This window comes from Rana temporaria, chromosome 7 (assembly GCF_905171775.1).
Source record: "Rana temporaria chromosome 7, aRanTem1.1, whole genome shotgun sequence".
Lineage (NCBI taxonomy): Eukaryota > Metazoa > Chordata > Amphibia > Anura > Ranidae > Rana > Rana temporaria.
The window spans coordinates 185,020,158-185,037,144 of NC_053495.1; positions in this window are offsets into that span (position 1 = coordinate 185,020,158).

Here is a 16,987-nt window from a genome sequence, read left to right on the forward strand (position 1 = left end):
GTGGGTGAGGGGACTCTGGCTGCAATGTGGGTGAGGGGACTCTGGCTGCAATGTGGGCGAGGGGACTCTGGCTGCAATGTGGGTGAGGGGACTCTGGCTGCAATGTGGGTGAGGGGAGTCTGGCTGCAATGTGGGCGAGGGGACTCTGGCTGCAATGTGGGTGAGGGGAGTCTGGCTGCAATGTGGGCGAGGGGACTCTGGCTGCAATGTGGGTGAGGGGACTCTGGCTGGAAAATGGGGACATTTTGCTGCATTGGTAGACATGGGCAGGCTGCATTTTTGGGCACGGATTAAGTTGTTGTTAATATTTATTACTTAATTCTACATAAAACATTTAAGTGTAATTTCATGATATTTATAAGGGCGTGTCTAGGGGTGGGATTAGGGGCGGGACATGGTAGGGGTTGGGCGGGGCGACTGGTGGCAAGTATGCCTTGAGGCCTGGCTAGTAGCCCTGGTATGTATATATATATATATATATATACAGTATATATATATATATATACAGTATATATATATATATATATACAGTATATATATATATATATATATATATATATATATATATATATATATATATATAATGTCTTACAGCCCTCAAAATTTCCACTCGCCTACTAGCATTTGGCGAGTGGATTTAAGCTGGGGGCGAGTGATGCCAGGGATGCATGACCAATCTCCCTCCAATCTGTGCCTACACTTAGAGTCCTGATGAGATTGACGGCCGAAGAGGAAAGGTGCATGCTCGGGAAAAGTAGTCTGGTGAGCCGCGCACAGGCAGAGCAGTACACAGGTGCTCTCCTTACAATTCTCATTAAGCCATGGGACCTAACAGTATGACCTCGCTGAGCCTGCCCCCCTCCCCCGGGGCCCCGACCAATGTAGCTGGAGAGCAGAAAGTAATGAGTGAGGTGGAGGATTGCGAAAATTACCACTCTGGTGCATCGCTCACTGAAAGTTGCCCTGACATGAGAGCGGCAGCCTTCTAGTTTGTGCAGTTTTCTTCTCCTTGTGCTCTATGTAAGTGTCCAACAGTTCAGCCTGAGCACTGTGAACAGACTGGTCTCAATGTGTGCTGTGCGCTGTCAGTGTGCGCTGTGCTATGGTGTCAATGGCTGTGCAGTTGTGTGGATCTCAGCGCTGGATTGTACTCCCTCCCGCTGTGCTGCAGCTCCTCTCCTCTCTGCCAGCCTGAATAAAAGGGGGAAGTGGGGACATGCAAGAGTGGAGCCGCACACACAGGCTCCTGATGAGGAGATGAATGGGAGAGAGAGAGAGGATGGATGGGAGTTGCAGAGGAGACAGCAGGAGAATGGGGAAGAGACCCAGTTCTAGTGCCATGTCCCTCTGGTCTGCCCCCAGTGCCCTGTCCCTCTGGTCTTCCCCTAGTGCCCTGTCCCTCTGGTCTGCTCCCAGTGCCCTGTCCCTCTGGTCTGCCCCCAGTGCCCTGTCCCTCTGGTCTGCTCCCAGTGCCCTATCCCTCTGGTCTGCTCCCAGTGCCCTATCCCTAGGGTCTGTCCCCAGTGCCCTGTCCCTCGAATTTGCCCCCAGTGCCCTGTCTCATTTTGTTAAAGTTGTTGTTGGTAATATTTAATTTTGTAACTTGATTCCGCATAAAACATTGTCATTCCATGAGATAATCTACGAGGGCGTGTTTACACGTGCAATTAGGCGCAGGGCAGTGTATGAATTAGGTGAGGCAACTGGTGGCGAGTAACTCTTGAGGCCTGGCTAGTAGCTCAGGACTTGAAATTTTGAGCCCTGATGTATTATATATATATATATATATATATATATATATATATATATATATTCTTTTCTTTTTGTTGCCTTCTGAGATACTCACATTATAATTCCCAACAAGCAGATGCAGCAGGACCAGAGCTCTATTGAAAATTGGCTGCCTAAACTAAGAAGAGGCAGTCAGCTGAAAAGGACAAAGATGGTGGCGTCCAACCGGTCACTAGATGGGGAATCGCAGCAGAACAATGGAGGATTCATTGTGGGGGTGAGTATGCATTTTGACGATAACTTGTCAATACAGGTAAGGAAAAAATAAAACATGGGGGGGGGGGGGGTGTTAATTACCACTTTAAGCCATTTTTTTTTTATTATTATTGAGCAACTTTTTACCTAGGGACACTTTTACATGACCTGTACCATGTGCCCACCCAGTGTGTGGGCACATGTTCCTGGTTCTTCTTCCACAAGCCTGACATTGGCGATCTTTTTTTTTTTTTTTTCGCCTATAGATTTTTCCATACCAGGAATGATGCATTTTATTTACAGTACATGAAAGCTGAGGGATAACTGAGCAAAGTATTTTTATGAATAATATGTTTTGCAGACTAAAAGATGGTTTTCAAAGCTAATCGTTTACCAACACTCGAAGCGGATTTACATTTTGAAAGCTTTGTTTTTCTCCCTTTCGGTGTGTTACATGTATTTGTGAGCTGTACTATTTCACCCTTCATGACACACATCAATACTGGCTTTACGTCTGCCTATTACTCCTCATTTAAACATCTATTTTACATGATTCCCCTTGCCGGGCGCAGACCGTAATGACACGCGGTGCAGAGTGTTCTTTAATAAATTCTTGTGGAATCAATACTTTGGCTGGGGATTTGTCAGTCTTTTCAGAGGAACGCTTCATTAAACTTTACTGTTATTTTCTTGGATTTTTCCAAGTTTCTTTTCTTATCAGGTATCTACTTAAAAGACATAAAAAACAGAAAGGTATTTTACAGCTGATGCTATCGGCGAGTGATAGCTAACTAGGTTGTGACTAATAGGTGAGAGCTTAGCTTGGTAATAGCTGCATGCCTTAGCCTTGGGGTCATGTTAAATGTTGTGCTATGGGTTATGTTATTCATGAAGTCTGGATGAGTACAAGATGAATCATCAATATATTGTTACTGTTTGCAACGTATCTAAGCACCTGTCTCCATTTCTTAAAGTGATTGTAAAGTCTAGTTTTTTTTTCCCCTATAAAAATAACAAACATGTTATACTTACCTGCTCTGAGCAGTGGGTTTGCACAGAGCAACCCAGATCCTCCTCTTCATGGGTCCCTCTTCTCTGCTCCTGGTCCCTCCTGTTAAGTGCCCCTACAGCAATCAGCTTGCTATGGGGGCACCTGGATGCTGAGTCACAGCTCCCTGTGTCCAGTCAGACACAGAGCCCTGACCCGGCCCCGCCCCTATCTCCCCTGATTGGCTAGCTGACTTTGATTGACAACAGCGGGTGCCAATAGCATCACTACTGTGTCTCAGCCAATCAGGAAGGAAAATATCAGACAGCTGAGACACTCATTTACATCAATGGACAGGGAGGGACATCAGGTAAGTGCTTGGGGGTGAGGGGGGCTGGCTGCATAGAATGCATTAAGATAAAAAAAACTTCTGCCTTTACAATCCATTTAAAGCTAGTATTAACCGCTTGCCGACCGCCGCACAAACTAATACGTAGACAGAATGGCATGGACAGGCAAATGAGAGTACATGTATGTCCCTTTAAATTTGCCGCCGTGATGTCATGACCCTGCCGTGAACTCCGTGATCGTGCCCGCGGGACCCGCGGACTCGATGTCCGCCGGTGTCCTGCGAACGGGCCACGGAGCTGAAGAACGGGGAGATGTCAGTGTAAACACAACATCTCCCTGTTCTTCCTAGTAAAAGATCACTGATCGGGAGCAGCGATTAGTGACTTGTCACTCGTAGCCACGCCCCCTAACAGTTAGAATCACTCCCTAGGACGCACTTAACCCCTTCCTAGCCCCTTGGTTGTTAACCCCTCAGTGCCAGTCACATTTACACAGTAATCAGTGCATTTTTATAGCACTGATCGCTGTATAAATGTGAATGGTCCCAAAATAGCGCCAAAAGTGTCCGATGTGTCCGCCATAATGTCGCAGTCACGATAAAATTCGCTGATCGCCGCCATTACTAGTACAAAAAATTATTAATAAAAATGCCATAAATCTATGCCCTATTTGTAGACGCTATAACTTTTGCGCAAGCCAATCAATAAACACTTATTGCGATTTTTTTTCCAAAAATATGTAGAAGAATATGTATTGGCCTAAACTGAGAAAAAAATATATTTTTATATATTTTTGGGGGGGATATTTATTATAGCAAAAAGTAAAAAATATTGCTTTTTTTTCAAAATTTACTCTCTATTTTTGTTTATAGCGCAACAATTTAAAACTGCAGAGGTGATCAAATACCACCAAAAGAAAGCTCTTTTTGTGGGAAAAAAAGTACGCCAATTTTGTTTGGGAGCCACGTCGCACAACTGCACAATTGTCAGTTAAAGCGACGCAGTGCCGAATCGCAAAAAGTCCTCTGGCCTTTCGCTTGCCAAATGGTTCGGGGCTGAAGTGGTAAAAGAGGTATAGACTTCAGAGAGAGAGATACAGTATATTCTAACCCTGTACTAAGTGAGGCTTAACTGTTCTGTATCCTGACACCCACACACATTTAATTTTTAAAATCATGAAACAAATTTTACAATTATTAAAACATTTTTACAAAGGAAGACTAGGGTCCCCTCGGGCAGGGGGCGCAGGACAATAGTCCCTTTAGCCCCCTTATAAATCCAGCACTGACTATGAGACTCTAGCCCAGCTGTTCTGACAGTAGAGGATCTGACCCCTGGTTGCAGATCACTTGCCAAGCTACCTCTGCTTCATTAGTGGTGGCCCTCTGAACTGCTGAGAGAGGGAAGCAGAAAAACAAATCTTCCCTATAAGTATCCAGGACACTCAGAGATCTATACTTAGATAAAATAAGTAAAAAGAAAAGGAAGACTCAATGGACTTTTTTCTGCATCACTCTTCATTGTTACTTTGTTTCTATACATACACGTTGCTCACATAATGATTTTCTATACAAAACGGTTTCCTCTGTCCCACTTTGCTTGGTTCAGCATGACAAAGAAGTCATCAATAAAAAGATCATTTTAAATTCAAGTTTTCATAATGCCAGACTGAAATATTTAACCATACAGTCCCCCTCTCCTATACATACAGTATACATTTTAATTATGCAAAGGTACTTTTTTTCTGCAGACATGGATGCATAGTGACGTGTGACCTCATTCACTCCTTACCTCATAGAATACAGAGAGGGACTGCTGAGGAAACAAAATCAATTGGCTTGATGGCTTTATTGTAAACAAAACATTCTGTACAGCCTTGCCAGTCGAGTTCATTGTTTCCATGCCTAATGCATACAACAAGGAAGTATCATATAAATGTGTTTATTTTATTGCATCTGCTTTCACTATTTATATTATTTAGCTGTCAAAATATTGAGAGAAAAGAACAAGGATATATGAGGTCTTGAGAAGAAATATCATAAACCTTGTTGGACAAATGGATTAAGGTATTTATTAAATACGTAAAGATGGTAAAGCCATAGATTACCGTATTTTCCGGCGTATAAGACGACTTTTTGGATGCAAAAAAATGCATCCAAAGTCGGGGGTCATCTTATACGCCGGGTACGGTCTCCGTGCAGCTGCGATCGTTCATGATTTCAAAGCCACGCCGTCTTCTCATCGTGTCCTGTGATTGGCGGAACACAAATCTTCCCAGCAGCGCCTCTGTTCTGTGTTCCGCCTATCACGGATGCCTTCTCATCCTCGGACGAGATGAGAAGGCATCCGTGATTGGCGGAACACAGAACAGAGGCGCTACTGGGAAAATTTGTGTTCCGCCAATCACAGGACACGCTGAGAAGACGGCGCGGCTTTGAAATCATGGACGCTCGCAGCAGACGGAGACTTTCACCGGCCTGCAAAACGTGAGTGATGGCACAGTGGGGTGGGAAGTGGGGGCGAAAGTGGGGGCAAGTGATGGCACTGTGGGGGCAAGTAATGTGATGGCACTGTGGGGGCAAGTATAATGTGATGGCACTGTGGGGGCAAGTAATGTGATGGCACTGTGGGGGCACGTAATGTGATGGCACAGTGGGGGCATGTAATGTGATGGCACTGTGGGGGCAAGTAATGGCACAGTGGGGGCATGTAATGGCACAGTGGGGGCATGTAATGGCACAGTGGGGGCATGTAATGGCACAGTGGGGGCATGTAATGGCACAGTGGGGGCATGTAATGTAATGGCACAGTGGGGGCATGTAATGGCACAGTGAGGCATGTAATGGCATAGTGAGGCTTGAAAAAAGCCTGTTTCTGTCAGCGGTTGTTTCTGTCAGCAGTTGTTCTGGCTAACCTTCAGTTTCCAGAAAGACTAGTAGGAAGGGGGTAGTCTTATACGGTGAGTATATCCCAAAACCAAAATTTTTCCTGGAAAATTAGGGGGTCGTCTTATACGCCGAGTCGTCTTATACGCCGGAAAATACGGTAATATGACGGTGAAGATATAGATTAATGTTAGCAAATCTTGGTTTCCGATGATTTGGAACTGCAAGTTTCGCTGTGCACTGCTGTTTAAAGATTATAGTTTGACAAAGGATGAGGGTAGGGTTGCCACCTTATCTCTTTAAAACTGAACACACAGGTTTTGTGGCTGATTAAGGTTGTAATTAAGTTCACTTAGTGCCTTACCTGCATTAAATTAGCCCCATTAGTAATTAATGTGTCCGGTTTTAAAGGGATGAGGGCCCATTGGCCTTTAGGAAAGGAAGCCCTGGCTGGTGGAAACATGGTTCATGAAAGGCATTGGTTGTCCTGGCCTTCAAAATAAAGTGAATTATTGGACAATACAAGGAACAGTGAGAAAATCTAGAAGAAGCTTTTGTGTGTGAGGTTGGGATCACTGACCTCTTGGAGTCAGACCAGTCATCAAGCAAGTGCCTGCTCACCCTTCTGATTGAAGATCACAGCTTGATGGTGGTGTAGCACCCTCTAGCTAGTGTTCTAGATGTGTATACTGTAGGTTTGGTTATTGGTGTAGGTAAATTGGCTTGGCTGAGAGCCAGGCCTGGGTTATGAATCTGGGTCAGCGATTAGTGACTCAGGGGCTGGATGACTCATCCTGACAGCTATTCTGGTGCCTCCTCCTGTTCTCTGAAACATTTGAAAATGTTCTGGACATGGTGGGTTGAAGATATGGGTCATGCCAGCAGGAGTGGTTGGGTGGAAGATGGAGATGGAGTGCTGAAGAGGCTGCCGGTGGCCAACAGGGGTGCCCTTTAGTTTGGTAGGGGGTGACCTTGGGCCTGGGGCTCAGGTGCTGGAAGATTCTCCCTACAACACACAGAGGAGACCCTTCCTAGAGGCACGGGAGCAAGGAGAGAGGACAGCGGGAGCAGGTCAGTACGTCTGGGAGATCTTCTGAGAGTCAACCGGGTAGGCAGGTGATTGTAATTCTGGAGGACTGTGGAGAATTAGCCTGGAGGGCTAGTGAGAGAGGCAGCTGCAGCCAGGTGGGCTGGCAGGACCTGAAGATGTGGTGCTAGGATTAGTGATCACAGAGAGGAAGTGCTACCCATTTATCCCCTGGGGAAAAGGCTAGAAGGAGATCCCAGGGACTCTGCTTATATTATGGCAACCTTTGTCGCTGACTGTCCTAATAAGCCGAGAAATGCCAAGAGTCTAGTGCGGGTGGGGTCTGCTTCTATAGACCATACTGTGTCTGTGTCCCTCAGAGATGGTTTATTTGTTCCTGCACAACTTAGACCCCGTACACACGAGAGGATCGATCCGCTGGAATTTATCCGCGGACCGGTTTCAGCAGATAGATCCCCTGGTGTGTACGATCCAGCGGATATTTTTCCACGGATATTTTTCGGGCCGATGGATTTCCAGCGGATCAAAATTTCTTGACATGCTAAGAAATCGATCCGCTGGAATCCAGTCCAGCGGATTGATCCGATGGTCTGTACAGACTCACCGGATCAATCCGTCCGAATCCATCCCTTGCATGCGTCGTAATGATTCGACGCATGCGTGGAAGTCCTTATATTACAGCGTCGCGCACATCGTCGCGTCATCATCGCGGCGACGGCACGACACGTCACCGCGGAGGGAATTCCGCGGGGATTTTGATCTCATGGTTAGTACAACCATGAGATCAAAATCCGCCAGAGGATTTATCCGCGGAAACGGTCCTCCGGACCGTTTCCGCGGATTGATCCTCTCGTGTGTACTAGGCCTTAGGTCTGCCAAGTTTTCTCACCACCTCTCCACTTTCATTAATTCTGGTAGTGCTAGCAATTTCATTGATAGGCACAGTCTACATATTCCGGTGAAAAAGGTGCGCAGAGCCTTCTCAGTCTTAGCCGTGGATAATTCTCCCTTGTCCATGGGTCTGGTGACCTTGTGTATAGTACCTATTACCCTGACCATTGGGGAATCTCAAAGGGAAACAATCAGCTTCTAACGGCTCTCTTCTCTTTCTTATACCCTTATCTTGGGGTATCCCTGGCTTAAACTTCACAACCCGCACATAGACTGGGCTGCAGAGGAGATTGGGTCCTGGTCCCAGACCTGCATCCAGAACTGCATTAAAACCGCTGACCAGATGCCCATGTATAACTCTTGTATGGCCAGTACCAATGACGATCCTTTATTACAGTCCTATTCAGATCCTGAGCGTGACAATGTTTCCAGATGTGACTCCAGTTTACATGACCATGTGCCTTTATATGACTCTGTTATAATAAAAGACACTGACAAGTCTATTGATATTTCTACAGGTCACCTCTCTAGCCAAGTGACACAGCCGACATCCTCTCCTTCTAGAAGCCAAATGTATCTGTTGTCTCGTAGCCTTGAGCCCACCAGTGCCACCTCATCAGTGCCCATAAGTGGCCATCAGTGCAGCCTCATCAGTGCTTATTAGTGAAGGAGAAAATATACTTATTTACATAGGTTTATACCAGAAACATTTATTTATTTTCTAAATTCTCAGTCTTTTTTTATTTGTAGCCCAAAAAAAAACAGTGGTGATCAAATGCCACCAAAAGAAAACTCTATTTGTAGGAAAATAACATGTTGTTTGGGTACAGCATTGCATGTCCACGCAATTGTCATTGAAAATATGACAGAGGTGAAAGCAGAAAATTGGTCTGGGAAGGAAGGGGGTAAAAGTGCCTGGTATTGAAGTGGTTAATGTCTTTAATGTCCTTTTCTTTTGTTACTTTTTGTGAAAACCTTTAATGAAAACTATTGAAACGAAAACTTTCATATTTGGTGGTAAATTTGTATTTCTTCATCTAAAAGAAAGGTTTATACTTTTCATGTAAACATCCAAGAATAATATTAAATGAAACAGAAAAGTATCATCTTAATCTTTTGCCCAGTTAGATGGATAATCGTATTATCTCCTTCCTTGCCTTGGCAATCTTCCTATTGTATAAAACTGTGTTTAAATGAATTTTATTTCATTTACCTTATGCTAAATTATTGTTTTTTTCTTAGTACTTCCTAGTAATGATATTGTTTACAGATCATTTCATATTGAATCTATTCATGGATAATCCAATACTCATAAAAATGAAGAAAGGAGTAGCAATTTGCTTTTGGAAGTTGAGTCAGTTTAGAAATTTACCAACCATGAAATCCAATAATAAAAATGTTTCTCTCTCTCTATGATCATACATAATTTGAAGTGAGTGACCACATACCTGTATACCAGGCAGATTAAGAGAATTGACATAAGAGCAAGGGTACATAAGTGGCAAGATTTTCGGGAATGAAAGACAAACATATTCCGTATATACTCGAATATAAGCCAAGTTTTTCAGCCCTTTTTTTGGGGCTGAAAATACACCCCTCGGCTTATACTCGAATCAGTGTACCTGAAAATCTTCTTAGACTGCGGGCAGCATCCATTGTTTAAATATCGCGGCTTCCTCCTGGTCCCGTTCCGTGATAGGCGTTTCCAGCAAACACTGTGTTGAGTGTTCCACCTATCATGGAGGTCCTCTCATTCTCGGACTCCGTTTCCCAGCAGACACTGTGTTCAGTGTTCCGCCTATCATGGACCTTCTCTTGTCCGAGGATGAAAAGATGTCCGTGATTGGCAGAACACTGAACACAGTGCCTGCTGGGAAACGGAGTCCGAGAATGAGAGGACCTCCATGATAGGTCATGTTTGCTGGAAACGCCTATCACGGAACGGGACCAGGAGGAAGCCGCAATATTTAAACAATGGATGCTCGCAGTCTAAGAAGAATAGTCTCAGGTTCACTGACTCGGGCACAGGGATGCGGAGAAGCTGGTGGCCTTTGATGTTATTTGTGGGGACCTCAATTTTGACAATTGCACATCAGGGCCCGGATTCACAAAGGACTTACGACAGCGTATCTCCAGATACGCCATCGTAAGTCTGAATGTGAGGTGTCGTATCTCGGCGCCTGATTCAAAGAATCAGATACGCCAGAATTTGTCTAAGATACGACTGACGTAAGTCTCTTACGCCGTCGTATCTTAGGTGCATATTTACGCTGGCCGCTAGGTGGTGCTTCCGTTGATTTCCGCATTGAATATGCAAATGAGCTAGATATGCCGATTCACAAACGTACTTGCGCCCGGCGTATTAAAATACGCTGTTTACGTAAGGCATCAGACCGGCGTAACTTTACCCCTCATAAAGCAGGGGTAAGTCATGTTAGGTATGGATGTCGGAAACGTCGGAACAGCGTCGTATTTTACGTCGTTTGCGTAAGTCGTCCGTGAATGGGGATGGGCGTAGGTTACGTTCACGTCGACTAAACATTGAGCCGGCGTAAGTTAGGGAGAAAATTTGACGTGATACTGAGCATGCACGCGCATGCGCTGTTCGTCAGGTGCGTCATTTATGTGGGGTCACGATTCATTACCATACAACATGCCCCCTACCAGCCTAGTTTGAATTAGGCGGGCTTACGCCGGCCCATTTACGCTACGCCGCCGTAACTTAGGGCGCAAGTTCTTTATGAATACGGTACTCGTCTCTCTAAGTTACGGCGGCGTAGCGTATCTAGGATACGCTACGCCCGCACAAAGATACGCCCTCCTACGTGAATCTGGCCCCAGGTATGAAAACTCAAAGAAAGACCCTTAGTATATTCTATTTGCCAGTAAATTATCATGTCATTGGTTGCTGTATTCTGCTTCTGTTTATGCAATGGGTGCTAAAGGGTTTCTCAGCATAAATAACATGAGGGAAATATTGCACGGAGCAGTCTAAGAAGAATTTCAGGTACACTGACTTGGGCACAGGGATGCTGCAATGGACGCAGTGAGGTTGGGCACAGTGAGGTGGCAATGGGCACATAAGCTGGCAATGGGCACAGTAAGGTTGGACACAGTGAGGTGGCAATGGGCACAGTAAGCTGGCAATGGGCACAGTAAGGTTGGGCACAGTGAGGTGGCAATGGGCACAGAAAGCTGGCAATGGGCACATTGAGGTTGGGCACAGTAAGGCGTGCAAATAGGCACAGTGAGGCATGAAAATGGGCATTGTTTTTCAACCCCTAGGCTTATACTCTAGTCAATAAGTTTTCCCAGTTTATTAGGTGCCTCGGCTTATATTCGGGTTGGCTTATACTCGAGTATACGGTAAATCCTTATCTTTACATTTAGTAAACTGTCCAGTATGGTCACCTTACCATCCCCTCTAAAAAGTCCAGATCTTATGACAGTTTCCCATTGTTTTTTCCTTTGCACTCTCTTTAACTTTAGATCGTGAAGCCCCATTATACTGCAGATCAAACCACTTCTTCTCCATTCTTATTTTGTGATATTTAAATAACCATTAATGTTGTTCCCTTGTCCATGACCGCCTCCTGCTACCTTGCAGTTAGCTTAGCAAATTACATACGTCATCATAAAACATCCACTATAGATTCTGCAAAGAAAACATAACGTGAAACCATTTTTTTTCCTGTTTTGTTTTGCATGCTCGCTCTTGTAATTTCTAAATACCGCTTAACATTTCTGCTTTAATCACGCCGGCTCAGTAATTACCAATGTCGTTTTCTCCTAGGAAAATCCCTAAATAGTCTTGAAAAAAAAAAATGAAAAAAAAAAACGAACAAAACACTGGAATGTTTCCGCAGTTCTTTGTATTGGACAAATCGTCAGTAGAGTTTGGACTCGAGCATTTAATTTGCTCCTCTGGTACAAAAATAATATAATTGTACACAAGTTTTTTTGCCAGTTTGGCACGTAGGAAAATAGGCATACAATCCAGTATTACTGTAATCCTTTGCACCTGTGTAATACTTTGGCAGAGCTTGCGTGTCTACAGATCTCAGCGCTTTGATGACACCAGATCAGCTAATGAAGGTCAGAAACATTTTCGAAAGTTAGGATTATAGCCTTGCTTTAAAAATGCTGTTTTGGATGCAATTTGCTGGTTATAAGTAAAATAATAGCACATTAAAGTGGAACTCAACTGTATCTGAGAATTATAAACTACAAAATGCTATTTAATTCATTTTAACATTAAAAGCAAACTCACCCATCCGTTAATGTCTTCATTCTCACTTTCTAGTAAAACACCCCTCTCTAGCATTTTTACCCAATGCCATCTTGAGCGAGGGCAGATATTTACTTCCTTAAATCCATCTGCCCATAGCTTAACCCCCTTGGCAGTAAACCCGAGCGTGACTCGGGGTTGGTTTTTCATGTTAGGATCGGTATCCCTGAGTCACGCTTGGGGTGGACGTGCAGAGTGTGCAGCGGCGCGGCTTACCTTCTCGCTGGATCCACAGGCAAGTTACTTACCTTGTCCCTGGATCCAGCGATGCCACCCCGCTGTGTGAACGAGCGGGACCTCCTCGCTCGATTCACAGTGTCCCCGTGTGCCGCCGATCTCCGTTCCCTGCGACGTTACGACGCACGGGAGCGGAGATCGGCGCCAAATTCAAAAAAGTAAACAAACACATTACATACAGTATACTGTAATCTTATAGATTACAGTACTGTATGTAAAAAATACACACCCCCCTTGTCCCTAGTGGTCTGTCCAGTGCCCTACATGTACTTTTATATAATAAAAAATATTCTTTCTGCCTAAAAACTGTAGATTGTCCAAAAGTGTCCCTTTATGTCAAACATGGTTTTAGATCAGATAGAAAACAGCGATAATAAATTATAATCACTTGTAGAAATGTGCGATAGCGATTTGTGGGGAAATTCGTCATAAAAAAATAATAATAATGACAGCGACAATTCTGCAACTGAGCAAATTTCAGTGATTTTGAGTTGATTACATTATTGAATAATTTTTATTATAATGATATTATTATTTGTTATAATTATTTATAATTATTTATTATATTATAATTTATAATTTTAGTTTAAAAAAAAAAAATCATACCCGGGATGCCTACAAGACTCTTGCTTGGTCAGATTTAAGTGAGTTATTCCTAAAAATTACAGGCCTACAGTATAAAACGCCAAATTTCCTTGCAAAATAATTGTACCGCTTTTGGTACGTAATTCCAGACAGAATCATACCGCCAGGGAGGTTAAAGTGTCACCAAACCCACATTATCAAAAACAAATTAATAAATGGCGTATTATATGCTTTTTAGAATCACTCAGTCACTATGAGATTCATTTTTTGTATTCTGCAAAAAAACTGACTGTTCCTAAAGCTCTCCCCCTTCTGTTCATGTCCCCAATTCAGCTAGAGATTTTGTAGAGCAGTGGTCATCAACCCTGTCCTCAGGACCCACTAACAGGCCAGGTTTTATGTATTACCTTGGAGAGATGCAGACTAGAATACAGCAATCACTGAGCAGCAAATTATATCACCTGTGGCCACAATTCTGGGCACTGGTAAAGCTGTATTGTTGGGCACTAACTAGTAGACATGTGCACACTGAAATATTTTGTTTTGGAATTTCGTTTTCGTCCGAAAAATACATTTATTTAGTTACTCCTGAAATTCGTTTTTATTTATTTTGTTTTTCGTAAAAAAAAATGCATTAGTCCGAAAATCCAAATTAAGTAAGGTCGAATCTGTCATTGAAGGCTTATGGTGTCTGTCGAATGTTCTAAGAAGATTTGACGGAATCTTAAAAAAAAAAAGAAGAAGATTTGACTGAATCTTAAAAAAAAAAAGAAGATTCGACGGAGCAACGAAACTGTACTATGCCGCAATCGTACATTTCCGGTCGAATGTTCTGCCTACAAGCTATAGTAGAATTCTAATGTTGTATGACTAATAATAATTAAATTTATTAATTATTATTACTAGTCAACCAACATTAGAATTCTTCTATAGCCTATGGGCAGAGCATTTCACCATAAATGTCCGCTTGCTGCGATCGTATGTTTTTAGCTACTTCGTCGAATCTTCATGTCTCTCTATGTCGAATCTTTTCTCTCTATGTCGAATCTTTTCTCTCTATGTCGACTCTTCTTCATGTCTCTATAATGTCAAATCTTTTCTCTCAATGTCGAATCTTTTCTCTTTATGTAGAATAATATTGGACTAATAGAGTAAGGCCTCGTACACACGGACGGACTGTCCGATGAAAACGGTCCGCCGGACCGTTTTCATCGGACATGTCCGCTCGGAGATTTCTGTCTGATGGTTGTACACACCATCAAACAGAAATCCGCGCGGACACGATACGCGGTGACGTGGCCACGCCGTCGCCGCGATGATGACGCTGCGACGTGCACGGCCCTGGAAGTTCAATGCTTCCACGCATGCGTCTAATCACTTTGACGCATGCAAGGGCTTTCGGCCGAGCGGACATGTCCGGTGAGTCTGTACAGACGACCGAACATGTCCGACGGACAGGCTTCCAGTGGACATGTTTCTTAACATGCTAAGAAACATTTGTCCGCTGGAAACCTGCCCGATCCGCCGGAAAATTGTCCGGTCGGACGTACAGACGACCGAAGATGTCCGCTGAAACTGGTCTGAGGCCTTAAGGCCCCGGTGGTGTGTACCGGGCCTTAAGGTTAGGCACATTCGACCGCAATGAAAACGAAAATTAAGCATTTGTTTATGTCGGATCTTTCATTTTTAGTTTTCTGTGCTTTTGTTATAGTTTGTTAAAACGATAACGAAAATACCTGAAATTCGGACGAAAATGCATGCACATGTCTACTAACTAGTGAGAGTTGCAAAAGGCAACAGAGGCACAAGGGTTATGACATCTGAGACTAATGGATGTTGAAGATGATTCAGCCTTATATGGGGAGCAAAAACAAGCCCCATCCCAACGGCACCTGCTATCCTTGGACAGGCTATGTAAGTTTGTGAGCAGCAATCTCTTCTGTCCCCTTACAGTCATCTTCTCTGTTTAAGAACTTGCAAATCTCTGGAATTCTCTGTGTGTAAACACAAAGTCTATAATGGATAGAAATCCATTACTGGGATAAACTGGTGTCCAAACTCTGAGTGCCTACAGGCTCCAAAGAGATAACACCAGTCATGGTTGCTGCCATTAACCAATAGAGGCACTTTAAAGTCAATAGAAATGAGAGAAAATGGAGTTGGAAATGTTATTGTAAATGGACCATATTAGCAATTAGTGGAAAGAAAACATACCGCATAGAGACAACAGAAGTGTCTGACTCTCATCTACACAAAATCAATCCGTTCCCGGCTTGGATTTTTTTTCCCCTTTAGATGCAGTTCCAGTCAACAAGTTAAAGTAGAGCTAAAGGCAAAACTTTTTATTTTGCATCTGAAATAAGGGAGGATTATGACCTTTCAGTTTTTTGTTATCTTTTTTTTTTCTTTGCCATCTGTGACTCATTGGTTAGATTTCCCTTCAATTCCTGTTCCAAAGCCAAAACAGGGAGTCAGAGGAAATCCCCCCAAAATGATACAATTCACAATTGTCACCACAACTAGCATTCCCATTGGAGGATTTCCCCTTTAATACTGTTCTAGGGAAAACCCAAAATCTGGAATTTTCTTTTACTTTCAATTATAACCGTAAACGGGATAAATAGAGAGGGGTAATCTGCTTAACTGGGACAAAGAAAGCAATCAAATCTGTCATGTGTGTTCTATTCCCTCTCCCCCCAATTCAAAACTAAAAACAAAAAATGTCTGCCTTTAGCTGTACTTTACATTTTTCAGTGAGCTTCTCCAGTAGACACTGCAACTTCACTAAAATCAACTTTTTATGTAGCCAGTAGGTGGGCAGTAAATAAGTACTCCATCAAGCCTGTGCCGTAAAATATCCTCTCTCTATCCTCTCCTTCCTGCAATCACATTTAGACTCCAAGGTAGGTTAACCTCAGATTGGTGGCTTTTTAGGATTCTTAGAGCTGGTGTTTCTTACATCAGGTTTTCTGTTGGAGAGCGCCCCCCAGAGGAGCTGCTGTAATTCCTTCCCCAAATTTTAGTGCATAGGCAGCCAGGCACACAGCGGTCTCTCTCTATGCGCAAATAAATGGTCTAGGGTAGTGATGGCGAACCTTTTTAAACCTGAGTGCCCAAGCTGTAATGCAAAACCAACTTATTTCTTTCAAAGTGCCAACACAGAATTAAAGCTACCAGCGGCTCTGTACAGAGGATGGGGCTGATCATCCCTCTGAATGAGACCTAAGGGACCAAAAAGTCAGATTCTGCCAGATTCACTGAGGATGCAGGGAATACATTGTGCTCATAATGCACTGTGCAACATACACTGACCTACCTGACACATGCGCTGACCTACCTGACACACACACTCACCTACCTGACCATTACACTCACCTACCTGACACATGTGCTCACCTACCTGACCAATATCCCAGACTAGAACCTTTGAAGTGTTATTCTTTAGCTGGGACCTCAATGAACATCCAGCAGGATGCCCTTTAGGTCAGGCACTCCTTCTGCAAGACTGGACTCAGAACCAACTGAAATCTGCTCCAGGCCTCAGACTATTTATTGGCTCTCCAGCCACCACCTGGGCACACATCTCCAGGGAATAGCCGGGTTCCCATAAATATTTAGGCTGCCTTTCCTCCCACTGTGATTCCATAATCTTCCAGACGGCAGGGGGAAATAATCAGACCAGCAGCCTGTGAAACACTGAGCAGGATAAAGCAATCTACAACTACTCCA